Source organism: Anser brachyrhynchus, assembly GCF_964034855.1.
Source record: "Anser brachyrhynchus genome assembly, chromosome: 3".
NCBI lineage: Eukaryota > Metazoa > Chordata > Aves > Anseriformes > Anatidae > Anser > Anser brachyrhynchus.
The window spans coordinates 71,377,141-71,405,132 of NC_137696.1; the positions used below are offsets into that span (position 1 = coordinate 71,377,141).

General features: G+C 39.9%; 1 protein-coding gene across 1 annotated transcript in view; it reads left to right on the forward strand.

Moving 5' to 3' along the window:
• LOC308193663 (uncharacterized protein) overlaps window positions 1-9,381 on the forward strand; it is a gene marked incomplete at its 5' end in the record, with an annotated part of 54,214 nt that extends 44,833 nt beyond the window's left edge. Inside the window, one exon of the mRNA XM_080588596.1 lies at window positions 7,072-9,381. The remainder of the gene's footprint in view (window positions 1-7,071) is intronic.
• Window positions 9,382-27,992: the final 18,611 nt, after the last annotated feature.

Sequence of the window (27,992 nt, forward strand, 5' to 3'; positions counted from 1 at the left end):
ACAAAAGTCTGTGTAAACTGGCATTATAATTCATACAGCAGTATTATCTAACTACCGTGGATCATAACTTTATGCTTGTTGTCTGAAGTACAGCAATAGTACTGAAATATAGGAGCGTCAATTTTATTCTTGAAAACTGTTGCATTCTTGCTCATGAATTCCAGAAGAAGTACAGCCTTACCTGACACTGACGTGCTTGCTAAATGGGAGAGTGGTGCCTGTAAGTTTTTATGCTTGCTGTCTCATAGTCTATATCTGACCATTTACTTCATTAAATAAAAAGCTAATAATCTAAGGGAGGGGGCTGTAACCAAGACACTTCTCTCTGTCACCAGCATCCTCCTGGGGGCCTCCAGCCCCGGGAAGATCCTCCAGAGCTGCCCCTATCCTGGCCTGACACCAGCCTGCTGGCTGGCAAGGAGTCTCTGACAGGGCACGCCACTTTCCTCAGGCTGCTTGTGAGCTCTCCATCACTGGGGGAAGCCGGGCACACAACCTGCCTGAGCAGCCCAGCCACGTGAGGGCAAAACAACATTACACTGTTTTTACATTACCCTTCCTCCTAATATTTCAGGGAGATGGAGACCAGCCCCTGTTCAGTTCTCCCTGTGCAGCCTGCAGTACTGCTCTTTGGATTGCTTGCTGCATAGGAACAGGGAAGAGGGCAGTGGCATTTCAAACCTTGTCAGTGTATTGGTCACGCAAAGCAGCAGAAACTGCTTTCATTGTACCTTGTTTTCTAAATCCGTGATCAGAAATAATTCCCAAAAGGAAAATAAATAAATAAACAAAAAGATGCAGAACTTCTTTTTCCTCCTGGATGGAGAAAGGGTGGGACTGGGATGAGATCAGCCCCTGAGGATGCGGCTCCGAACTATGCACGTCCCACCTTGTTCTCTGGATGTTGTTAAATGCCTGCACTCCCTCCGCACCTGAAACTTTGAACTGCAGCATGTTATAATCTCCTCATTAATACAAAGAAAGGACTGTGCCATTCCACTTTTCCACCTGCATGCCTCATTTGAAATGGCAGCATACTGATGATTAATTTGAGCAGAGTGTATTTTAAAGTGGCTGATATGTTCTCTAATGATAGGCCAAGCATCTACTTTTTATCATCTATCTGTATCTATCTGCAGCTCATTTAAATTCTCATGTACAATGCTTTCTTTACTAGGAAATATATTCTTATCTCTTTTATCGCTGTGTAAATATCTTGCCTTTGTGCCAAGTTACGTTTAATAGCTCACAGCAAATCTTTACCTCACCTATGCTGTGGTAAAATCTTCCTTTCTAATAAAATAAAAAAAATAATAGCATGTTTGTCTTCAAATTTATTTTAACAGGGATAACATCCAAGGCAGAGCTAGTTACATAGCTCTCCAAAATGCAAGTCTATAAATTAATCATAGTTTAGCCCGGCCTTGTTTGTACTATTTCCAAGCCACTACTACTATTTTTATTCCAATAGGTGGTGCTGTGTTGAAACCTAAATAATTTTCAAAATTTATGCTGATCTATATGTCTTCATTGAAGATATTACGAAATTATTATTCCAACAAATTCTTACATGTTATCTGAAGGAAATGTTCCTATTTTCAATAATAATAAAAATACCCATTGTTAGAGGACAGTTGTAGGCAGCTCAATGTTTTCTTTTTTTTTTTGTTTTCTTTTTTTTTTCTTTTTCTTTCTGTTTTCTTTCATTTTTTCCAGCAGTTGTTGTAATTGTGTTTTTAATACCAAGCAGCACAAACTCCCAGGACTGGAACATTCTGTGTCAATGAAGCCTATCCCTTGTTATTGCTTGTGGCTTTGTCATGCAATCCTTGCACAAATTTATAACGACTAATCTTAAAACAAGTTGTTCCAAAAACCTAGTCCTGCAAGGATAAGAAATCTTAATCGCCATCCTAAATTGATTCATGGCTAGTTTTTCTCTCAATAGTGTTTATTAAAAAATGCCTAGGCTTTAGGTTTGCTAGACCAAACAATGCAAAATTCTTTAAATCTTTTTTTTTTTTTCCTATTCTCAGCAGTCTTTGATTAACCCTTCAGTGTGCTGGCTCTCGTTCAAGCTCATCTTTCTTAAACACAGAATTGAACACCTTTTCATACTACGCCAGTAGCTTATGAAGGAATTGCGCAAGGGAATGGCCTTGCATGTCTTAATATCACATTTCTTTCTTTTTTTTTTTTTTTTTAATGGATGCATCATTCTGCAAGTCCATTGTCATCCTGCCATCAACCTGTAGACACAGATCTTTTCATCTCATTGCTTGTTTCCAGTCAATGAGCTCCTCAATTACAGGACAAGTATGTGGTGGTGGCTTCCCACACTTGCTCTGTCAAACCTTTATGTCAAGTGCACAAGTTCTTCCTGTTTGCTTCTCTGGTGTTTCCTAAATTAGCGTCCTTAGCAGATTTCATCAGAAAGTTTCATCAGCACACTTCTTCGTATTATGTCAGGGACAAAAAGATATTAATCCCTGCTCCCAATTCCAAAATAAAGATAATTCCAGCTGTAATTCTTGCAATAGAATCCTTTCTTCTTTTTTTTTTTTTTTCAGATCAAGTTCCCCATACATATTATTCATGGTTGTGTCCCTTTTAGCAATTATTCAATTACTATTCTTCAAAACTAAAATGCTCTTGACTTAATTAAACTGTATGTTAAAGGTGGAGCAGAAAGATAGAAGAGAGGGCCACAAAGCTCTTAGCAGGATGCTTTTCTGAGTTTTTTAAAAATGTAATTTAGAAAACAAAACAAAACACAAACACCTTACCAACGTATAGACTTGATCTGTTTTTCCTGGAAGTTGATGAAGGTTTTGCCATTGATTTTGATTGTACATTAGGGTCTGATGCTGTCTCCAAGGAAATAAACAACAATGCCCAAATAACTGTTATGGAAACAGGACAGGCTTCAGTGATCAGAGTTTCAAATTTACTTTGGCATCTAAAGATATATCAAAGTTTAATGATATTTCCTATGCAGTTATGAACACAGAGGACATCAGATCCTTAACTTCTCTTGAGTTAAATTAAAAAAAAAAATCATTTAGTACCTATTTGCATTTCAAGGAAAATAGGTACACTCCTGTTCCCCCTCCCCCCCAGGTTTTGAAAAACAGATCTGAAGAACCTATCTTGTGCAATTAGGTAATGAAATACATCTCCTAACTTGGTAGTAGATTTATGTACAGTATCAAATCCATGCTTTTCTTTCTTTTGATCCATGTTTTAATATTATTTGTAGTTTACAGTGACATCAACATTTCCAAATGTAACTGCTTTGGCTTAAAACCCATGTCCACTTTTATTTTTTGAATTTTCAGTTACTGAGAACTGCTTGTGTTTCTTCCTCTGAAAAAAACAGATTTTTTGTATTAAGCCTATAAGTGGCCAGTGGCTTTGGAACTTAAAAGATCTGGATAGCTCAAAATATACTCCGTTTTTGAACTATTGAAACTGTATCTAAAAATAAATAAATAAATAAATAAATATGGCGACAAGCAAGTTGCTCTGAACTATCCTAATACAAGTTCCTATTTATGGACCAAAATTTCATTTGAAGATGCTGCCTCACTAAATACCATGTGCCATCATCATTTAGTGTCTCTGACCTAGTTTATGGTGCCTAGTTTATGGTGCCAAAACAGCTGCTCTGCTGTTTTGTCTTTGTTTCTGCAAAGACATAACATTTTCTCTTCCACAAGATATTGGAGTTACTGTGTTGTTAGCACAGTTTGGACTCTCCTGAAATTTTCAATATAGGAAAAAAGACATACCTGTAGTTCTAGTAGGAACAGAAGAGCATTTAAAGTTTCTTGGCAAAGCAAAAAATATAAAATTATGATTTAATGGAAAAATAATAACTTTGGATATGTGAACAGTGAATATATACTAAGAAATCTGTGGGCTTCAGTGCATTACTCCTGACTGATATAAAGATGGGAAATTAAATAGGCCTAGAAGCTTTCAGTCTCACTTCTATCCATTCACAATGAATGACCCAAAGGCCTTTCCTCTTTGTGCATGCTGCATAGGTGGATTGCTGCAGCACTGCATGGATTGTCACTGACTCTGGAGAAGGACTTAGGGAACATTTTCCTCATCTGTACCAGGAGGGGAAAGAGGCCAAGAGCACTGGCAGGAAAGGGAGTGCATTGATGGGCAAGGATGAGAGAGCTTTCACATTCAACTGTATAGGTTTTCCGCTCTGGAAGGTTCTTGGGTACCCAAATCTTCTAAAATAATTCAAAATTAGTTTCTTAAATATCTTTAGTTTCTCAATCAGTATCTATGGGAACATCTGCTAGATTTCCAGACATCCGAGAATTTGTTCCTGCCAACAGATAGCACAAAAAGTACCACAGTTTGGTCCTTTCCACTACTACAATCTGACATCTGGATCTTTGGTCTCAAGGACAAAAGCTGGCTAAAATACAAAAATTTGAATGACAGGAAAATTTTTTTTTCATTTGGTTTTGATCTGAGCTCACCAAAAGCTAACATAAAGAAAGAAAAAAAAAAAAGAAAAAAAAAAGAAAAAAAAAAGGTTTCTCACTGCTAGCTGATTTTCATAGAACAAAAGCAGGAAGCTCCTAAGGGTCTGCAAGCTGAGGCAGAACAGTTCCTCACCCAACTGTGGATGTTGTCATTTGCAATGCACATTAGGTTTCCAGCATGTAACACTGCCTGGTCCTACCCTGGTTGCATCATTTCTGGTGTAGGGAAGGGGAAGGAGACTTCACTAACCACCATTCCAGAAGAAAGTTGTCAGCATTCCCAAAATGTGTTTATGAGCATTATTAGTATTAACTTTAATGAATCACTAACCAGAACTGTGTGAGCAAAAGGGTGAGGCTTCAAGAGATCCTGGAGGTCAGATGAATCAGAAGTTGGCTTCACATGGGCTTTCTGCTTCCACAGACATGAAAGATACAGCAGTGCAATTGTTCCTCCACAGTCCTTTGGACTAGTTTGATTCTGTATGCTGAAAACCCCTAAATCAGGACTGAGTTCTGGCAGATGCCCAAACAGAGGTAAACAGCACTCCTAGATAAGTCTGTGCATAAGCAGACAAAACCACTATCAACTTTCCCTTGTGCTTGCATATCCATGCTGCTTTGTATCCTTTCTCACAGTCTTTGCAGCTCATGAAGGGTGGCACAAACTAGCTGGAATAACTGGAATGGATAAATACCATCCAGCTTGCTAGGACAAGTACAAGCTCATGCCTCCCAAGAAGGGCTGCAGGGAGCTGGAATGCAGAGCTTCCTTCCAGATATGAAAAGAGCATTTCCAGAGAGAAAATCCACAGAGACCCTCAAATATTAATAAATAACACATTTAAGATAATTGTGGTCAGATTTTTTAATTTTAACAATATGGTCTGTTTTATCTGCTCAGAGAAAAGAAAGAAATAAAAATGAAATGACGGTTTGAACTTTATTTTCACTTGAAAATTCTTTAGACTTCTTGTATATTACATAGATCTCAGATAATGCCATCAATGCTTTGCTCTAATAAGGTATTAGTTAATGGATGTTAATGATAACTTTCTGACATGTTTTTCTGATTTATCAGACATACATGCATGTTTTAGCATTACTGAGCATTTCTTCTGGTTTTGCTTCTCCCCCCCCCCCCAAGTGATTGATCTATAATTTTTTTTTAACAATGTCCTTATGTAAAGTTCTCCTATACTGTATATTCATCTACAGCTAGCTTTAATTAAGGTAGTTTGAATACAGGAAGCAATTGACTGCTGGCAGAAAAAGCAGCTCCATTCATATTAACCTACCATGTCGGGGGGGGGGGGGGGGGGGGGGTGGGGAGCAAAAGTATAATTTTCCCCTAACATCCTTCATTTATCAGCTGAAACTAAGAAATAGACATCAGAGAAACCTACATATTTGGAATATTCCTACAGTTATGTGGTGCAGGATCTGAGATTAATTGGGATTTAAGCAATGCCTCGGCCATTTACTTTTCCTCTGCAGAGGGTGAATTTAGCTTGCATGAAATATAAGAAAGATTAAGCATACTGAGTGGTATAATAATGATTTGCTGGCAATGCTGGCAACTGTTTGTGGTTTTTAGTGCCACTTTCGCAGTTTAATCATAAATATATCCTTCTGGGATATAACATTGTGCAGAAAGAACATAGGTTTAAATGCAAACTAATGTGAACAAAAATCAACAAGAAAAAAACATTTTTTCCTCCCACTGCCATGTGTAGTATTTGTATTTTTGCATCTCTGTGATAAATCAGTTACAAGAAACAACAATTTAGCAGACAAGTACAGACAAAGAGCTTAAAGTGATAGTGACAATGTTTAAGTAAACCGTTTTCATTTAATAAGATAATCATCAGTTTTCTGTTATACTCATTGTGACATGCACTAAAAAAAAGCTAAAAACACAGGTTAAAAGTCCTTGAGAAAAAAAGTATGCTCTTCAGTTTAATGAAAGAACTTATATTAAGGTTTCTAACTGCCTTATTTTTTTCTTTCTAAAAAATAAACAAGAAATTAAACAGAAAGCCCCAAAGTCAATTTATAAATGCATGTTTTTCAAAATTAAGGAACTGTTATTTACTTGAGCCTGACAAATTTTGAATATTTGAATAAATGTGATTTAAAAAGTCACATTTTGTAAACCTTCATGTCAAAGAGGGAACTGGTTGGAGATTTTTTAACACAAAGGTTTCTTGACAGAAACTGAATATTTGTGTTTGGAAAAGAATTAATTATACTGCAGGTGAAGTCACTTGATTTCACTGTGGGTTCCCTTGAGGAAGTTACGTTGATGTAGTTGTGGTTTATTACGCTGCTATAATTCTGTTGGTTTATTTGTCTACACAGGCAAACAGTAAGGAAAAGTAATACTCTGAAACTGCTTTAAAATTAATTCAAAGATGAATGACTAAGGACCTGAGCCGTGGGACTTACGGCACATAGTACATTAAACAAGCGAGACCTGGGCCTGAAACCTGGATAATATTTTAAAGTATCCTGCTCCTGGATCCTCATGTGTCTGTTTTGTTTTTTTTGTTTCTAACAGCCAAGTGGATTTGTGGATTTCTTTCAAATGCTGACTGCTCACAACAGACTGAGTTGTAAAAGGACTTGCTGTAAATCACATCAGACCCTCTTGCCATCATCAGCTATTTAAATCTGAGGTACCTCTGGGAAAACTTTGTTTAAATAGCCTGTAGCTTATGGAAAACTGAGCTTTGCCAGTAGAATGGGAGCCTGTCATTTGAAACAAAACAAGAGAAAAAAAAAGAGAGAAAAAAAGAAAAAAGCCCAGCAGTGCTGAACACTGAGTATCTCCTCCTGTACTGAGACCAGACACATCAAAGTCGACATGCCCCCCCTCAATGATCCCCATTTCCCATACATACTGTATGATATGTCCAGCCAGAGGTGCACAGAGAACTGTATGAGGAAGATATCTCTGGGCCATAACCTTGGCAGGCCACTGCCCTGCATGATGAAATCCTGTCTCGCAGACAGGAATAGAGCAGGGTCTCCTCGGGCAAGATGGGTCTCCTCAGGCCACTCTGGGGACAGTGGTGATAAATTAGCCATGAGGGAGACCTGGGAAGCTCCTGGGAATCAGCACCAACGACTAGAGACCTCCTGAGGCGGGTGGCTGTTCACATGCAGCTGCGGAGCTAGAAGCGAGGAGAAAATAGAGACCTCTCAGAATGAATCGGAAGGATGTCCTGCTGCAGGAATGGCTGGCCTGGCTGCAGCTCTGCACCCATGCCACAATGGGAAGCACCAGCAGTGGGAGACACTGCCACTTGTAAATCCCAAGCCAGCACATCCAGCTCGCTCTGAGCCCTGAGGAACCTTGTCACATCCCTCTCAGGGACAAGCACATGATTGAAAGTAAGGCGGGACTGCTCAGATGGAAGTTTCCTTGTGTTCCTTCCCTAAGAGTGGAGACCACTATACATCCTACAGATTACTAAGCAGCCATTGCATTTATACCACAGTGGGGACTGGAATTTGTCCTCAGTGACCTAAGGGAGAGCAAAAAGCCCCATTTCGTAACTGCCAGGCATCAAGCGATCTTTTTCCTATTTTTTTTCCCATTTTTTTGGCAGATAAAATGACAGAGTATTTTCATTCAAAAAGTTCAAAATGCTTGTGCTCCTATGGCAGGAAGGGTTTGAACAGCTCTAATTATGAGAAGAATCATTCCAAAGCTTATGGCTAGAGTGCAGGGAAAGGTTATTGAGAACAAATCCATTTCTCAAACTGGAATTTTGCATATTTATAATTGTGGATTAACTCAAGATACTGTAATTGAAATTAATATTGAAAAATCAATTGAAGAGAGTACATAGAGCTCTACTGCTTTCAAACACTGCAGTTGAAATAAAGATCAACATGTACAAGATTGTATGAATGATTTTTTAAATAACTTTTACAGCTGAGCACTTTCAATATGCTAGCGCTACAGACTGGTATATGAATATAAAACACATTGGAGACTCTACTACTGCATGTAAATTCATAATTAAGTACAGTAAGTGTTGCAGCTCTAGGAACAGGGTGCTCTTTTTTCTGCTGGAAGGTCAGATGAATCATAGGAGTAATGGCTTCATTGTTTGTGGTTTGAACTTTTAGACTCAAATCCGGTACCACTGAGATCAGAAGAAGCTTTGTGCACGTCTTTGGGAGAATAAAACATCTGAAAGATTTTTTAAAAAGATATCTGCAATCCTTATTTGCTCTCCAATATGTTATAGAGTGATTTTTTTTTTAATTTTTATTTTTTTTTAAGTTACAACGCTTTCACAAAAACAGTGGCCAGCAAAGAGGAATACAATTCTATTCTTCTCATGCATCTTTCCTGCAGATTGTAAAAGTTTGGTTTTGTTTTCCCGACGTGCCTCGGCACTTCTGGCTCCATCTGGAACCGGACATCAAAGCAGAACAATCCCACAAGCAAGCTAGCATTTCTTTCTTGAACTGAACCAGGAAGCACTGGAAGGCTTACAAAGGCACATATCGTCCCAGGCCTGCCTCCAGAGCTCCACAGAAATTCATCACTTCAACTTACTTCGAGGGGCGTTAGATCACGTTTTTAAGGACTGATGGTTAGAAATGCTGCATGAACCTACCTGGACAGCTTATTGCCTTGTTTTACACTTCATTGTAACATGTGTGTCTTAGAAGGGAGGGCCTCTTTTCAAGCACGGTATTATAGTAATCAGACAGAAAGCAGAGGAGAAGCTCATTCATGTTAACTGGCAACATGCTGTGCACATTATGAGACCTCACTTTCAGTAGACTCATAAATTCCACAGTATTATGAATGGGGCTGTGTTGAAGAACAAAGCAAAATGGGCTGCCTTTAAACATGATTCCCTTTCTGCATTTCCCTTTTCTGAAGGTTGGTAACTTCTGAATTAGAGTAATTACTATAGCTTCTGGTTTGCAGCAATTAGTCTCCTTCCTGCTTCAACATACAGAGTATTGAAAAGGTCAGATCAGAAACAGAGAGGTTCCCTCCCAGTATGTAGCTGCCTACATCACCCTGAGTGTCTATAATATATTTATTAATATATATATATATTTGTCCTTATACAAGTGATCAAATGTGAATATCCCTTTGATGTTTTTAGAGAATCCTTCAGATTATTTTTTACAGGTATATTTAGCTGAAGTTCCACCTTATTTTGTTTAAAGAATACAGACTGCATAAAGCCACCATTACTGTTCAGAATGATCCTTTTTCAGAGGTATAAAGAAGCATAAGATATGAAAACAAAATTATATTCCAAGAGTGAAACTCTCACTTACCTAACCAGGTAATTTAAATTCCTTTGCTAGAGATGCAAAAATAAAAGGCAGAAAGTTTCATCTGACAGGGAAAGGCAGAACTGTGTGAAAAACAGCCATTTTGGTTCACTTAAGGTTTGGTTTCAAGTTGTACCTGCGAGCTGCATTAATGGTTGGCCACTGCCAAAAGGGGGAAGCCTCATTCTCCACACCCTTCCCAGCACCTCCGTTCCTCCAGGCTCCTTCCTCTCTTTAGCCACAGTTCAGCCACCACTTCAGCTAGTGCTGGCATTCCTCTGAACACGAGAGAAACCAGATAATTCCCTGGCCAAAAATAAATAAATAAATAAATTGAATAATCTTGTTCTTTTGGGAAGGGGTGGGGATTGGTGTGTGTTTTTTTTTTCTTTTTTCTCTTTTTTTTTTTCTTTTGGACATTTTAGTGACTCAAATGAGCTTCTGTCATCACACAGGCTAGTGCTAGAACTGGCTCCTGACCAGAAGGAAGCAGGGAAGATAGGGACAAACAGCTTGGATGGATGGCTGGGGGGAGCAGGGCCTCCTCCCTTCTGTGGTGCAGAACCATCAGTTCAGCTCCAGCTGTTTTAAGAAATCATATCCTTACAACATGAAAGAATCAGAATAGTTTGGTTTTAGTGGATCCGAAACCCAATTTTTGATTACATATGGGTTTTGCAACTAGCCAAATTATTAAAAAAAAAAAAAAACTATCTCAAAATATTTATTTTTACAAAAAAAAAATACATTTTTTTTTTCAAATGGTTTTTAGGTCTTTACCTTAGGATGAAATGAATACAGAGTTTCAGATGAATTGTCATCTAGAATCTTAACATAGGAACACTTGTTTTGAGTCTCAGAAGAAAAGGTTTTCCCTTAAATTTCATTTAAAAGAGTTTGGCAGATTTGATACAAATTCAGGAAATCAGATGACTTGGCTGAATTTTTTTGGCTCCTTCAAGAAAAAATTACTTGAAAAATATAACTGAGATCAAATGTGTCTTCTGGCACATGCATATGTGAGGCTACTAAGAACTTGTGAAGAGGTGCAGGGGCTTTCAGCATCTTTGTAACATTTATCTCCCTCTCCTTTGTTGTTCTCTCTCCTCTGATTTATTTGAAGCTCTTGGAAATTTAGCTAGTATCAAGATGAGTATGGGTCCTGGATAAGGGTTAGCTAATGAAGTCCAACTAAGAGGTAGTCTATCCAGATAAAACAGAGATTAAGTACCTGCTGATCTTGATTGCCTGTATAAATAAGAAATGACTCCACTGAAATCAGTCAGATATGATTTGACTTCTGTCTGTAGTATAATAATGCTGATCAGAACTGGTCTCCCTCTGTACTGGATGTGGTACAAATACGTAGTGATAGGCATGCAAACTCATGACTGCTTTGCTGTGAATTTTGGCTGCATGCAGTGAATATCTGAACTCCAAAAAAAATTGGATTAAAAAAAAATATATTAATCCCATCTCCAGACTTACCTGTAGCCTAATACAAAAAGAACAAATCTGATCTGTCTGAAGTGGGGCATGCTGTATTAACTTCAAATTGGTGTTTGCCTGAGACCTTCTGGCCCTGAGCTCTGGCAAAGAGAAATGGCACCGAGCAGTGAGATTGTAGCCTGTGATCAGACAGGATCTTCGTAAAGGTCTTGGGGGAAGAAGGAAGCACAGATGTGGGACTAAAAAAATTTTACATTATTTTGAAACTGAAGTGAGGTGATTACTGTTTTTCCATGAGTCATCTGGCATTACTATATTACACGAAGTTTTGCGTAGCACTTTGATCTTCAGTTTACCCCTTCTTCCTCTTCCATACAAAATATTCAGTTCTTAAGAAAGATGGGTCATTTTACTCAAAAAAGGGGTATTACCAAGATGTGGAGCCCTTCCAGGCCCCACATCTACACCTGGTATCTTTTCTTAGTGAAAGGCATGTCTGAAAGCACATGCTAGGAGAAGAAGGTTTATAGTTTTCCCTTACAGCAATGGTTTACCTCAGAGTTCACAAGTGGTATCTGGCTTTGCAGAAAGCAGGGAGCTGCCTATAACATAGCAAATCTCCACCACCGCTGCTGGTGGTGATGGTTGCTCCTGCCTGCATTGCTGTGCCAGTGACAACACCAGGCAAAGCAGTGTGGGTACTCCTTCTTATTGCTTTATTCTCCACCGCTGCTGACAATGGGACTTTTTCTGGCTCACTATGGACATATTGCATTCCCTAGTTTGGATGCCCTCAGGATCTCTCCCTTTCCTCTTTTTGTCTGCATCTCTCTCTCTCTCTTTCCAGGCTGGTTGTTCAGGTGCTCGAGCACTGCATTGCTGAAGTCACTGCTCGAGCACATTGCTGAAATCTTGTGAACATGCAGCCTCCCTTGCAGGGAAAGGGTTTTAGCAGGTCTCTCCTGAGTTATACCATCTCCTTTTCTTTTTCCCAGGGCATGAAAATTATTTTCTTTCCCACTCTCTGACCAGAATTTTACATTTACTGAGCTGTGACTGGTCAGTCCTGGCTTCTGCTGTCCCAGAGCTAGAGAACCCCACTAGGGAGAAGCCTCTAGCACTTGATCCAGAAGAGGTTTCTGGTTTCTTCCTAATTTTGGCCTGCTAAGGATAATGCCCAGGGGCTCTGGTAACCATCTTAGTGATCACTTTAGATCCTACAACTTGAAAAAAAGATGAGGCATTGTAGGAAATGTAATGAGGCAAGAGACTGCAGTGCTTTCATTCAGTCCAAGCACATTCAGATGAGGTTGTGCAGAGCTCACATGTTAGCAGGAGATTTAGTCCAGTCTGTCAATTTATAGACGATAAGTAAAGGAGCAGTGTTGTTGAGGTCCCAATGGACTAAGTATATAATGGAGAATTTAAGTTCTGTAGAAAAAGGTTGTATTTTATATTAAAACAACAGATATAATTGGAAAGGACAAGTGTTTCTTAAATGTTTTTGATCATATCAGTCCCCTTGATTGAAGGGAATCTTACATTACTCTTGGTACGTGGGTCATAGCAGTAACCAGATGTTTCCATCCGAGCTGGTGTACTGCTTGTGGCTGGGATGGAGTTAATTTTCCTCATAGCACCCCGCATAGTGCTGTCCTTCGGATTTGTGACCAAAACAATGTTGATAACACACCCAGGGTTTAGCTACTGCTGAACAGTTCTTGCGTAGCATCAAAGCTTTCTCTGTTTCCCTCTGTTTCCCTGTTCCCTGCCCTGCAGCAAGCAGGCTGGAGGTGCTGGCTGGGAGGAAATACAGCCACGACAGCTGATCCTAGCTGACCAAAGGGATATCCCATACCATATACTGTCATGCTCAGCAGTAAATCTTGGGGGCAGATTACCATTGCTCAGGGACTGTCTGAGCACTGGTCAGCTGGTGGTGAGCAATTGATTTTTCATCACTTATTTTTCTTTGCTTTGTTTTGTCTTTTTTTTTTTTTCTCTGTTACCCATTAAACTGCCTTTATCTCAATGTAGGTGTTTTCTCATTTTTACCTTTCTAATTCTCTCCCTCAGCCCAGGAAGCAGCTGGATGGGGATTGGCTGCCCTCTAGGATTAACCCACAACAATTGGGCAGTGAGTTTTTCTTTTGAATATAACACTCTCCACAATATCTTTGACTTTACACAGAGATAAGACTTTGGCATGGCTTCACCAAGGACAGAGATATAATGGTGGGAGCATACCTGAAGTATGTGTGGAAACAGTTCAAAGTCATCCAAAACTTTGGTTGAACAGATTTTCACCTTCCACTACATGAAGTAAAATGGAACCCTCTGATGGAAGAAAAGGCAAGCCACATACCCCTTTCCCTGTGGGCATATCAAAGCAAGGCAAAACAAAGTAATGCAGGGTTTCTCTGAAGAGCTATAGTGTAGCCTGTAAATTTCTGAATGAAGACTTCAGAGTTAAAGGTAGTGCAAGACCCACCAGTGTTTTAGTGCCTGGAGAAAACAAATCTGATGCCTGTTTGATTGCACAACTGAGATCTAATATATCTGTACATTTGCTATATACAGTACAAGTGATCATGCAGAAAAACAAGCTTCAAAATATTTCTTCGCAAAGTGACCGTCTGAGGCATGGAGCTGTGGTAGGTTCTCCAGCATACGATCTTCTCCTTTCCCGATCAACATGGCCATTTGCTAGGAACTGAATGCAGAGAAGTGACTGCAGACAATTCATCCCTTAGGTGTACCCAGACTCACCAATTAACTTCCCCAGCAGTTTTCTGCCACTCCTGAGCATGGAAAATAAATCGTTTCTTCATTTAAGCAATGCTTAGAGAGCACTCTCTGCTGATGATTCCACCTGCCAGGGAGTGACTTCTGTATGTCCGGGAACAAAAAGAGACCACAGAAATTTTGGAGCTTCTGTAAAGCTGTTTCTCTCTTTTATGACAAGCTCCTGTTCCTCCCATCTGCATTCTCTGCACAGTCGCTTCTCGGAACCAAGCCCCCAACAAGGTATTGTTTGAAAAGGATAAACATAGCAGGGCTGGATTGTTAAACATTTGACAAGTGTTTGTGATATTTCACAGCTGGCATATAAAATACCTTTTGTAGAAGGACCAGGCTTAAAGCTTGTTAGCAGCGCTCCATGGAGCAAAACCCCGTTTGCTGTGAGTTTGGCTTATTTTTTTTGTTGTTCAGGATGGTACTCCCAGACACTCAGGGAAAGTAACTTGCCATTTTTCTTCTCCTTCTCCTGCTGTCTTTTTGAACACTTGACCTCTTCCTACAATACACAGCCCTCATTCTTCAGCATCTCTCTTTCACTTCTGCTCTCTCTCTGCCTCAGAAAAGGGCTCAAGACCACATTAAGGCACACACCAATGCAACTGTAGTGCAAATACATCTGTCACCTGCTCTCCGTCATTCTCTGCAGAGCTGGGGGCATGCTCCAGAGCTGACTTGTAGATGCAGATAAGGCCTTATTTTGAATTGTCTAATTTTTCTTTAACTTCAGCACTGGCAGGTACATACAATGTTTGGTCTCATGTTGGCTTTTGCTTGCCACCTTTCTCTCACTTTAATTATATATCAATTCACAGTACATCTCTTCAAAGCCTGTTTATTAACAAAGTGTAGAGGACAAATGCTATCACTACCATATATTAATGTCTCCTAACTCAAATTGTTTTGCTCTCTCTCCTTTTCCTGCATGCTGGGGTGTAACCAAATTCCCCATAAACTGAGCAGCCTATCTCCTCCTGGCTTCAGTGCTCATACTCTCAGCTCCAAATTGCACATTGCAAGCTGGCAGGTGTTGCCAAACCTTTTGATCTTTTACAAGGATTGGATTTACTGATCAGCCAGAAGGTTCCCTGCTCTTACTCTAGCTTCTGTGGGCCAGGAACAATCTGTCCCTCAGTCCTCTCCTGTGTTTATGATTTGATAAGATAGAATAGTAGATGGTCAAAAAAGGAAGTTTCCAATGTGCCCATATTTCCAAATAACTGGCACATGGCAGGCCTTCTGCCAAAGTGTGCCTACTAGCCTGCTAACGAAATGAATCATGAATGTGGGTGACTTGAGAGTCAAATATTTATGGTGGATCTGAAACAAAAATGTCCAGGCTTGTTGCCATGCAGAAAAAGTGTACAGCTTTTTTTTTTTTTTTTCTTTTTTTTTAAGTTTTCATGAGGGAAGGCTTAGTGACATACAGTAATTTAATACTTGGGATTTGGAGTGAGGTCATGAGCACCATGAAGGTTTGTCCTTAGTTTCATTAGGAGCAGGAATGCTGCAGAGTGAGTGGTTTCCTTGTTCTCAGCATGCTTGCTATTGAAGCCCATAAAGTCTCTGAAATGACTGTAAGGAGATAAACCTAAAAAACAATTTTGTTTCCTCCTACTCTTCCATTTCTCAGGCTGGGCAGGAATCCCGAGGTATTTTCAGTGGAAATACTGAGAGACAAGTGCTTACAGAGGCATTTCCATCAGCCACACCAGGACAGGAACATTGCTTTGGCTATTTATCAACAGAGAAAATAAATTCTGATGTCCATGCCAGTCAGAGCACTTGGCGCAGGGCTAGATTAATCTGAGGATCTGCATTTGAGGGGGCTGGAACCAACACAAGATGGATTTGCTCATTATCATTAGCACTATGTTTGCTATTCTTGACAGCACAAAGAAGGCAGGGGTTATGTACATAAAAAATCCAAATTGCTGCTCATTTGGACTGCGCAAGCTTCCCTCCCTCATTCAGCAAAGCCAGCTTTCTTCTTGCTGCACCAGTGCTCGCTGGCAGAGCATCACGGTGGCTGTGATAGGCCTCGGGCAGCTGCAGGCAGAGGCACAGGCCCTGCGAGGGCACCGTACACCTTACCCTCCTCTTCAGAAGAGACAACAAAAGCCAGGACTCAAGCTCCTACCCGATGTGCATCTTGAAGAGAAGAGGACCAATGGCAACAAGTACCATATCAATGGACATATTGTTGTCCGTTAGCAACAGGAAAGTGGGACGACTGGGAATTGTTCTACCATGAAGAAGAATTTTGGGAATTGTTTATTGTTGTCTTTTTCCACACAATACTTTGGTATCTTGGAAATGTATGAAACAAATGAAAACTTGTTTCCTTGTCTCCTTTGGCTTGTTGCTTAAGATATACTCCCTCTCTACCTTGGGCTTTAGGGCTGGACAAAGCGTTTGCAAACTGCTTGCATCATTTTAACAGGTAACTCACTTTCCATGAGATTTACTTAGAGGAAATCCCAAGGAATACAGTCTTTGAACAGGATAATACTGGAGGAAAAGCTACTTTCTAAAGGGAATTTATAGCTTTCCAAATGGCCCCAATTTAAAAGAAATGAAACAAGAGTATGGTCTGTTGGCTACGGCACGAAACTGATGCCAAGGAAATCCTTTGATAAGGGCCTATATATCTTTGACTTAGGTTGGGCTTAGCTTTCTGTCGATGCTGTCTATTTGTCAGCATCCTGTAAGGATTACAAGATATATGAGACCGAAAACTTGGAGGAAATTTTGGAGTCAGGGTATGTGCTCATCACCTTTGTCTGCCAATGCTTGCTTCTGTGAGCAATGTAGTCAGTGCTGCATGAGAGTCATCTATACATTTTTGTCTACAGTAGGTTTTCTTGTGTCTAATAAGGTAACAGCTTTGGCTAAAAGCTTTCCAGCTGTTGAAGTGCTCTGAATGTCTGCTACCATTTGCGGATTTACTGGTGTTCAAAAACAGCTGAGTTTTTACAGTAACATTTGCCCCAATCATTTGCTGATTTTTTTTTAATTTTATTTTTTTATTTTTTATTTTATTTTATTTTATTTTATTTTATTTTATTTTATTTTATTTTTATCCCCCCCCCCAGCAGGGCTTCAATATTTCAGGACCCTTACTTAGAATTATGTCAACTCTGAAACTTCTAATGCCCTCCTGATTCAGCCCAGAGAATTAAAAAGTATTGAGGGAGAAGGGAAAACCGACAGACTAAAACACTTTGGTACACAGAGAGATGCATAATGTATATACACATGGAGCACAATTATATAATATTATTATATATCATAGATTATATACAATTAAATATTTCTTAAGCAAATGAGACTAGAAAGTGCTGTATCTATATTTGGTATAATTCTATAGATGGCAATGCACTTCCAGCTTCCTGTACTAATGGCAAAATTAGTACTATCCTAATTATTATTTTTTTAAGTCTGCATTTCTCTCTTCCTCTCCCCCAAGTCTTCATTTCTTATTTCATTTAATAATAATAATAATAAAATCTGTTCACCATCCACTTATAAACCTGGCAGTGATTTGAAAGAAAACATTTTTTTCTTACCTTTTAATTTTTCCCAACTTTCTTGCACAAAAAATTCCATTGGTTGAAGGGAAGTTACCCTAAGCAGAGTCTATATCCCCCTCTCCCCATCCCCCCCCACGAAAAAAAAAAAAAAAGAAAAAAAAAAAGGGAAAAAGGGGAAATGTCCGTTTTTGTTAAGAAAGCATCCAAAACATGTTAATTCTGCCTGGAGTATCTTGGTCATATGACATCTGGATAAAATGGACAGAGTTCCCAGACAGTGGAGATCTAGCAAACATAAATCCACTTGGCTTTGGCAGATAAACTCAGCTGTGTGACAACCCTTCTGGTTCTCCCGGGTCAGTACCAGTGATATTAAGTTATGATGTTCTATTCCCTGTTTTGAAAAAACTTTTTGAGTTTGGAAAGATATCCCTAGTTCTCTTCTGCCACTGTAGTCTATCAGCATAGGTATCTGGAGTGCTATTCCTGTATTTAACAGGAAAAGAAGTGTCTGTTACTGGAAGCTCGGTTATTTCTGTCATGCAGTGTAGCAACAGTTTAACAGGGAAAAGTGGCAAAATAGTTTGCCATGAATGGAGCTACAGTGAGCTTATATGAGCTGAAATGCTGCTCCTTCAGAAACAAAACATCACAAATTGTAGTTCCAGCTACTGAAAGGGGAAAACAGAGGAGCACTGTTTGCTCTTTTTCCCCCAAAGTTCCCTACTCGGTCTTACTGCATTTCTTGGGAGGGAGTATAGTAACCAGGCAGTCCTGAGTGAATTAGTCGGTGGTTTAAAAGTTCAACAGAAGAGCTCACTGTCTCTTCGTTAATCCTTAAATTCAGCAGTTTTTCGTGCAGAAGTTGTGAACAACACACCCAAAGCAATTGGGGAGGGAACAGCATGGCTGTTACCAGGACTCTAAATTTGGAGACAAAATTTGTTTTAAACAATATTTTGTATTAGCAAGGGAAAAAGTGTTTCTGGTCTGAAATTTTATATAGCAACTTTCACCTCAAGATAATGAAAACAATCTGAGCTATAAACTCTTCAAAACTGGGGTTTATGGAAAGGCTGACAAATCCTTTACTGGAGCTATGTGGCCAGGAGCACTTTAAAAGATTCCCAGGGAGCATTATTGATCATGATTGCACACTTCCAAGGACTGGGGCTGGGAGGCTGTAGGCAGAAGGCCCTCTGTTTCCAATTAGCGTGCTGGCCCAGAGGCATGCCCAGCAGACGGTGCTTTGTTAGTGGCCAGCCCTCTGCTCCCCAGGGCCACGGGGGAGCACAAGGGCTGTGCACTTCCCTCCTCATCCCCTGGCCACGCTGTGGTATGTGGAGTCCTGTGATGGACTGCGTCACTTCTAGCACAGGCTATTAGTGCTATTTCTGTGAGCTGTGAGAATCAGAGGGAAAACAAAACAAAACAAAACAAAACAAACAACAACAGCAAAACAAAACAACAACAAAAAATTACCAACATGGGGTTTTCCCCATCTTTTCACTGGAATTAAGCATCACACATGGATCATGTAAAAGGAATCAGCTTTTAGTGGGAGGGTACGGCCTCATTTTCCAGCCTCTTTACTTTGGGTTTCGGAGCAAAGCCATCTGATGTTGGAAGCACCAGCAAGAGCCCATGAGTAGATGTCAGGAAATTCACAGTGGTGTTTTTGTGTTGCTTAATGAGCAACACTGCTGCTTGTAAAGACCTGAGGTAAAATCCTGGCCCCACTGAAGTCCCTGGCAAACCTCCTGCAGCCTTCAGTGGGGCCAGGATTTTACCCCGAGTCCTGCAAGCCATTAGTCATTTGAGGTTTTAATGGATCCACTCCCATACAGACAGACTGCTCTTGTAGGAAAGGGTTAGCTAGATTGGCTCAGATACTACACAATTTAAACCTTAAAGGAAAGCAATTTCATAGTGAAATTAAGGGACTATAAAAGGAATTTGGCTTTAGACAACTTGCTTCTGTTTGGATTTGGATTAGACTGCAATCTCCTTGTCTGTTTTTAGAGTACATGTCCCTGCCAGCATCAATAATCTATTTTCCTTAGTGCAAGTGAAAGGCTGTAATGGCTCAGAGGTGTAGTCTGGTATCCAGTGCTGCTCTGGATTTCTTCTTTGGTTTAGGAATCAGTCTACAAATAGTCAGACTGCAAGCTGCTCCTTAACGTTTATGTGCTGCCAACAGTCGATTCATTGACACGTGGGCCGACACACTCCTTCTCTCCTGTTGCTCTGCTTCCAGTTATTTCTATATTTTTCCTGACCCCCTGAGCTAATCCAACTCCCCAAGCTCTTTCTCTGCCCATGTAGTCCCTCCCACCCCAATCTCAGCATTCACTTGCGCTTGGCCTGATTGCATTTCCGTTGGCAAAACTCCTTTTATCCTGTCCAGCAATGTATTAATCCTCAAGCACTTCCTCGAACTTTTCAGGTTCCCCCAAATACCTCTCCTTCCCCCACCTACTCCAAGGTAAATAAATCAGGACTTTAGATAGTGCACATCAAATATATCATTTTGCCTCAGGTTGCAGTGTCACCTGCAAGTTAAGCTCATCAGGGTTAGAGGCTGGAGGTGAAGACTACAGAGAAAGCCTGGAGGAGGAATGTGCAGGGGTAGCCATTGCTCGTGATGAGCCCATAAAAGATCCATTGGTAACATTAGGAGAGTTTGCGCTTGGGGGAGCCCAGCTCCTACTGGCATCTGCTGCTGCCTCGGGGGTCTATGTGCTGCATCCTGCCAAGCCATGGCTCAGCTCGCGCTCTCCAAGCAGCTCAATGCTGAAAATTTCTTTCCTCTGAAGTTGTCTCCTCCTCCATCCTGTCTGAAATGTACATTATTTTTTTTTTTTTTTTTAGTTCTTGTAGTTCTTGGGCACGCGAGGGGCTGCATAGAAACTATGCTTGTCCTTGGCTCATGTGCTGAGTGTAAAGCTGGAAACACTTCCTGAGCCTCCCTGAGCCTATGTTCGTGAGAAGGCTAAGCCAAATCCAGCAAGCAGTTGCCTCTGGTACTCTGACATGGCATTAAGGACACTGTGCTGCTCAGAGGCTGCCTTGCAGAAGATGCCTAAAAGCAGAGCCCCAACAGCCTGTGACAGTCAAAGATCCTGCCAGTGTCACACAAAGCAGTTCCTCACAAAGTGTTGCCAGCTCTATTCTGCTTTATTTAAACAGTCAGTTCTAAGAGGAAGGAGGGTTTCTACTATGAAGTCACTGCTGAGAAATGGGGTGAAAGGAATGTTTCCCTGGTAAATTTAATTGATTATAAACAGTCAGATCCTACTGTAATGGGAAAGAACCATCAGCTACTTCATCTTTGTTAAAAGTACATAAATGAGGGACTTTTTTTTTTTTTTGGTGAAATCCCAGAAGTTGCATCTTTTTCAATATGGATAAGCATAATTATTCAATTTGGCCTTGTCTGAAACAGCCATCTGTCTCCTTTAACATTCCCAGTGTTACTAAAGCCACTAATGCTTGTGGCTAAGTATGATGGAAAGTCCCCCTGTGCAGGAAGAATGGGTTGGGAGAGAGAAAGCTGCAAACTGTACTTCTGCCAGTGCAGCTAGAAGATGTGGGAGAGAGGAAAGGAAAGGTGAGGCTTCATCTATGGGATCTTTCATGTTTAAAAGTTGAGATTTAATTACCACTCAACAGTTTTTGTTATGGGAGAGTAAGCCATCCTGCTGTAATATCCTCGCAGAGATACGCCTTTGTAATTTTGCTGTCATGGAGACTGACTGAGTCAAACATAAGCAGAGACTATGGCAGTGAATTTACAGAGCTGACTTGGTACAAATGACAGGTGCTTTATCTCTACTAAGATTTTGTAACATGATGCTTATTGCATGCTGATTTATTACCTCCCACCTTTTGGCAGTGAAGGAACATAAGGAAAAAAAATCTAAAGCCAAACAGAATAATTGCCCTAACTTGTACAGCAAAAAACTGGGGAGGGAACAACCTACTGAACATGCAAAGTGTTGCCATTTAAGCACAAAGAAAGTTTACCTTTTGTGAATGCCTCCCTGCTATACATTTGACCCCAGCTCCAGAAAAGATGGGCAGTATCACAGAATTCCTGGACATTTATAATGAAGTTCAAAAAGCATCCAAGTACTTCTGGAGACCAAAATATGCAAAATGTACAATAACATCAGGTCACAGCTTCTTCAAGATTGATTTCAAATGCATTAGCACCCTGTTGTCTGTACAGTAACTCTTCCCAAACAACCCAGAGTACTTGACATCTAATATGGTCTTCCTGCATAGCTATTTGAACCTTGGCAAATCAAAACAAAGTAGCAAATAATTTGTAGTTTGCACTGATGGGGAGTAGTGTATGAAGATTAAGGAGAAGTAGGGGGAGTTAACTTCTACTCCAGCGTTTAAGAGAGGAAAGAAAGAATACTATATGCAATTTGACCTACTATAACATGCAAGAAACTTTCTGTGGTCTTCTTTTTTATTATTTTTTTTTAATGATGATTAATCCATTTTGGAATGTGTTCACTATGTGCCTTATCTTAATGTTCTTCCTTGTGGTGACAATATTTTTCCTAGTGATTTCAAATGAAAGGGAATCAGGACCTCAGCAAATGTTACTGCCACCAGCAGACAAAGGACCACGCAGAAACACAAGTATCGCAAGCCTCCTCATTCTCCCCATTTGGTCAAGAACTTTCCATCACTGCTGTTTCCCAGTCCTCCATGGTAAATTGGAGGAAAAATTAATGAGAAGATTATTGTCCTGGCTGACTCTACAGCTGACTGCTCTGTTTCAATTGCACTTCATACTTGTACTGTCTGCTGTACTGTAGTTATATAGATTATATGACAAGTCAAATCTGGGTTGAATGGAGTGCTGCCATCTCTTGGTTATTTTAGGCAGATACACTTACAAATTCATTTTTCTGCCACTCAAGAATGGTATGAGGTATGATAGAAAAACAGCTATTCTAGATTAAAACGTTTAGGCACTTAGGAGGCATAATTGTGGTTTTAATGTATTCAAGCATGGAGAACAGAGTACATTTGCTTGTGTATTGGATCTCTGTGTAACTTCTATTAAGGGTTTTTTAGCTATAAACTATAAAACATGAACAGTTGGAACAGTTTGTATATAATGTGAACACCACAAAGAAAAAGAAGTGGTGTTTTTTATAGATAATTATAAGCAATGAAGACATTAAAATGCATGCATTAAGGAGTACTGGACAAGTAAGAAATGCTTATCTGATACTATGCAATTTCACAGTAACGAGAGGTCCAATTACTCATACTCAAGGTTTGTCAAATAATTTATTTGAAAATGCTTTTGCCATTATAAATGAAATTTTCCTTCCTTCTCCCTCCTAACTGCCACTGGAGCCAAAAGACTTACTAAAAGTACTTTTGTGGTAGGAATCCAGAGCTACCTTCCTCCTGGGCCTTTCCAGAGCTGGAGACACTCCCCTTCTCCAGCAGCAGCAGGAGCCAAAAGTTTGTTGGGTTTTCCTTTTCTAATTGAAAGCTGAAATAAGGGGGTTGGGGGAGAGGGGGAGGAGGGGTGGGAACTCTATCCAGAATAAAAGACAAACACCAGAAACCTTCAGTGCTCCAACCTCTCCCCGCCCCTCATTGCAAAGAAAACAGTATATGACAAGGATTTTAGAATTAGCGATACAGCACATTACTCACATATGTAAGTGGAGATATGTCCATTATGAATAACAACTAACATTAAAAGAAGAGGGGATTATGTTTATGACTGATGTACTCTACATAAGGATTATGGCTCCTCAGGGCCATGCTGTGGCTTCCTCAGAGCAGAGCTCTCAGAGGCTGCCTGCCTGCCCCCTTCCTATGCTGAAGCTAGGGTACTCCTCAGAGGACCAGAGGGCCCATGTTCTTACTCAGTCTGATCCTTGATGCATGCTAGGGATGGAATTTAAAAACCATTCACTTTCTCTTCAGCAAACTATATCGCCTCTGTACCTGTCTTCCCTTCTAAGATGAGAACACAAATCTGGTAGCAGAGGCTTGACAGATTACTGCCTCATCACTGCCATGTGCAGGACAGAAAAGCATTGGCTCTTGTGCAAGCACAGAGCACATGGTGTCTGAGACCTGGAAAGGCTTCCTGGCAAGGGTGTTCTTGAATGAGCTGCTGTTATTGTCTGCCTTTGCTCCTGCTCATCCCTGTGCTGCAGCCTGTCCTAGCTCTCTAGCAGTCCTGTGCAAGGAGCGCATGAGTTCTTTGTAATGTCAAAGACTGGAGCTACTGGAGCTACTGGAGCTACCTTTGTTACCTTGTTTATGCCTTCTGACACATCTGACAGAGGTACCCTAATGTTTAGCAGCCGTCTAGAAGAGTGGCGTTAAACATCTCTAAACAAATGATCCTAGCTGCTGTCAAAAAATGCTGTTTGATGAGTCTGAGTGCAATGGAGGAAATCCCACTTTGCCTTGTCTAAACTTGGAAATGATAATCTGAGCAGCAAAATAAAGTGCTTAATACAGGATAACTGTACTAGACATGTTCCAGTACTCATCACCATTTCTTCCTCTTCTGTCCTGAAGGGACAGAGAGAGGGGACGATGCCATTCATTCCCTACCCTTCCTGCTCCCCCAGGAGCATTGAGGTACCTGTTTTCCCTTAAAATGAAAAGAAACAAAATCTCTTCTGAATGAACAAATCTCTGGTTCTCTCAGGAGCTTAAGAGGTGCCAAGTGTCTCATTTAACAGTGTAAGCAGGGCCATAAATCTGCCTGCTAAGAAGCTGCTCAGCAGAGGCCACAGCTATGGCATTGCTGTAGCTCCCTGAGCTGACAGCTCCCTGAGCAGCTAGTGTCATCTTCATAGCAGGTGCATGAAGCTTGTGTGCTTCATGCAAACTTTATGAACTCTACCACAAAAAACTTCACCTCCAAGCCAACCTAAAGAATATGGTAACTTAAGAGTCAGATCTTAAAAAAGCATGTATGATTCACCTAGCTCCTGCATTGCCACCTCATTTTAAGCCCCTTGATTATTCCTCCCTTTCTCGTCAGGCTGATATTTGTGGGTTTTGCTTGTTTTTTTTTTGTTGTTGTTTTGTTTTGCTTTGCTTTGTTTCCTTTTTATTTTTTTTTTTTTTTTTTGGAAGTGATCACTTCTGTCTCTAGCCTGATAACTCTCTCTTGCTAAAGACAGATAATCTACAAGGGTTATAACGGTATTGTGTTTAGGGTGTTTGGACACAGCTTAGTCTGTTTTCTGAAAAAGTAAGCTTTTTTTTATTTTATTTTTTTATAGGTTTCACCGTACTAATCATAGAATGAAAAATAACTGATTACTGAGCTAAGTCCTAGAGTCATTCCTAGTTGTAGGCAAACCACTTGCTTTTCAAACAGACATTTCTTAACAAGTTCTACACAAATATTAAGATTTCAACTATAAGGAAGGGCCTCAGTGTCTTATATAGTAACAGGCAGTGTGGGATGGGTTCCTGTGAGGCAGATATAGTGAGGCAGCCACAGAAATCCTAATGAAGGCTACTTCTGCCAGTTTCTCTTTAAATGAACTTTCTTCATTTTTTTTTAATGTAAGAAATGCTTTATATTTATGTACATACACATGCTGCAAAGAAAGAATGCATATAATGCCAAAATACTTTTACAATGATGAGATGACAGATCACCCACAGGCTTAAGCCATCCTTATAGACTAAATAAATAAATAAATAAATAAATAAAAGTTCAAGGCACTCCCTCCAAACAAAACTTTATCTACTTCTTCAGGGGTGTTGACTGTGAATACTGAGGAAATCTCTGGGTGGCAATTTCCTGGAGAGACCCGGAGGAGTTGTGCTGAATTTGAATCTGCACTTGAACGTGGGTGGCAGGGTGGAGGAGGGAACAAAGGTACTTGGTGTAGCTGTACTTATCTTCATAGCTATTCATCCACCAAAGCAATGACAGCATATACAAGTGGCACTGTGATTTCACAGTTTTAGTCTAGTTTATCATCATTTTTTCCAAGCTGTGCCTCAAAGCAGTCAGGGAGGGGAAATACATACTATTCCTCTGCGCTGACACATGACTAACCCTGTTCAAATGTGCAGTCTTTTCCAGAAGTGACGGTTTTAAGCCTTATTATCTTTTTCCATAATACGACTGCATTATCTGCAGCTGATATATATGGAGGGTTGTTTTTCTGTGTGTGTTTAGTTGTTGTTGTTGTACTTGTTTTTTTTTTTTTTTCTTGTTTTTTTTTTTTTATAATAAGGAAATAATGAAGATAAGACTATTCACAGGAAGTGACTCAGGCACACATTTCTTCTGCCTTTCTGTGCAGGACATGTACCTTTATTTATGAAATTCGTAGTTATGACTAATCCACTGCGTATTTTAGAAAAGAAAATCTATTTAAAAGGGCAAGGTAGGAATTATGTATTTCTGCATGGATAGATTTGATCAGGACTGTAAACTCAGGATAAGCAACAAGATATACTAAGATAGGTATGGGTTTTGGCTGAAAACTAGTGCTTATTTGTGACAGAATCCTTTGCGATATGGTTTGCAATGAGAAGCAGATCTACAGCTTTAGAGAAAGATTTGTTTATCGAGCAGCCAATACCCTTGTACAACAGCCTGTCAGCTGTCTTTTTCCTGTTGTGGATAAATAGAAGAAAATCAGAAAGGCTGTACTTCCATGGACTGACTGCATTAAACAGTTGTCAGGCTAAGAGACAATTTGGCCAAGATTTATGTCTGGCTCATTCAAGTTGGTATAAGTAGAGCTATGATCTCGTACCCAGGCTTATCTTTTGACCTGCTCAATTTCATCAAAGATAAATTAAATATTTGAGTAACAAAAATGAAATGGATAAAAATGGATTATTTGTAATAAGGTAATGAATAAAAATCAAGCCAAGCTGTGCATTCTGTGAATCTTGAATGGGATGTATCCAGAAATCTTTAGAGGCAGAAGTTAGCAGTAGAAAACTCCAGTGCTATTTCAGCATCAGGAATGAAGAGAGGAAGGGCATTTCTAAAATAGCTAAGGAGCTCTTTAGTACTTGGAGTTCTGTTAACTAATATCTATTTGATGCCTGTCTTAATCAGCTGTGAGTATCCCACTAATTGACTTTTAATTGGATTATTTTTAAATAATTGCAATTGATGCTTGAAGTCCAGTGTTTAGAAAACTGAGACTCGAACTGAGTAGGATCTAGAAATGTCTACCTGAGAAACATGTAAGACTCCTTATCAAACATGAGTATAGGAAGAACTGTGGCTATGAGCTGAAACTAAAGCAATTCAAAGTAGAAACAAGGCATAGTTTTGAATAGTGAATAAAATAACTTTTGCAATTACTTACCTAAAAACAAAGTAAATCATTTAGCACTTGACATCTTTAAATGAAGACAGATGTCTAAAATATCTTCTGTAGTTCTGCCACAGCTTACTGGACCTCACATAGTAAGTACCAAGGTAAATTATTCTACAACTTGTATTATGTGGAAAGTCAGACTAGATCATCAATACAGTCTCTGCTGCCTTTTAAGAACTGTGAATGTACGTAGGTACAAAGGTAAGGAGGAATGGGTCCTGGCACTTTTGAACAATATTGTCTTTCTATAAAGCTTAAAAGAGGCAGCCCCTCTATGTTTACAAGTGCAGTTCAGCTTCTGATCACTGATCATAGTATCATATCTTTTCTAAAGTGCATAACTATGAACTCTTTTACTCTAGTTTTTGTTATTTAAGCCAGTCCTGAATTCATTCCAACACAATTTGTGTTGTGCTATATAGCACTTCTATCCAGTGCTATAGTGCTAAAACCCAAGAAATTAATTATGAAGAAGGAAGCAATTGAGTGTTATAGTTCCCTGTATACCCAGACTGAAGATCCCACCTGTATTACAAGGATGGTCGTAGGCACAAATATTATTGACACAACACATGAGGTGTTTTTCCTTGACATCACCTCTGAATGCAGAAAAAAATATGAAAAACTTTGCCCAGGCATGGTGATTTCTGCAAAAATGTCTGCAGTACAATTATGTTCACAAAACCTTATTACATTGTCAAAGGTTTGTATGATCTCAGATCCACAAGTATACATTGAAGGCTTTGATAAGTGTGTAGAGCACTGTCTTCATCCTGTGATACTGACAATCAGGAGGAAGGGACTGTATATGCCACTTGCAGAGGTACAGAAACACATGCGTCAAAATTCATAAAGCAAAGAAAAATGCCCATCTGAAGAGTGCAGAAAAACACAGCTCACCAGAACATACACCTGTGAATACACAGAACACAGAATGCAGGCCAAGAGTAGCACAGCATTCCACAGCGCTGCAGGCACTAACAGGTCAAGTGGGAGTAAAAGGGAGGCAGGGG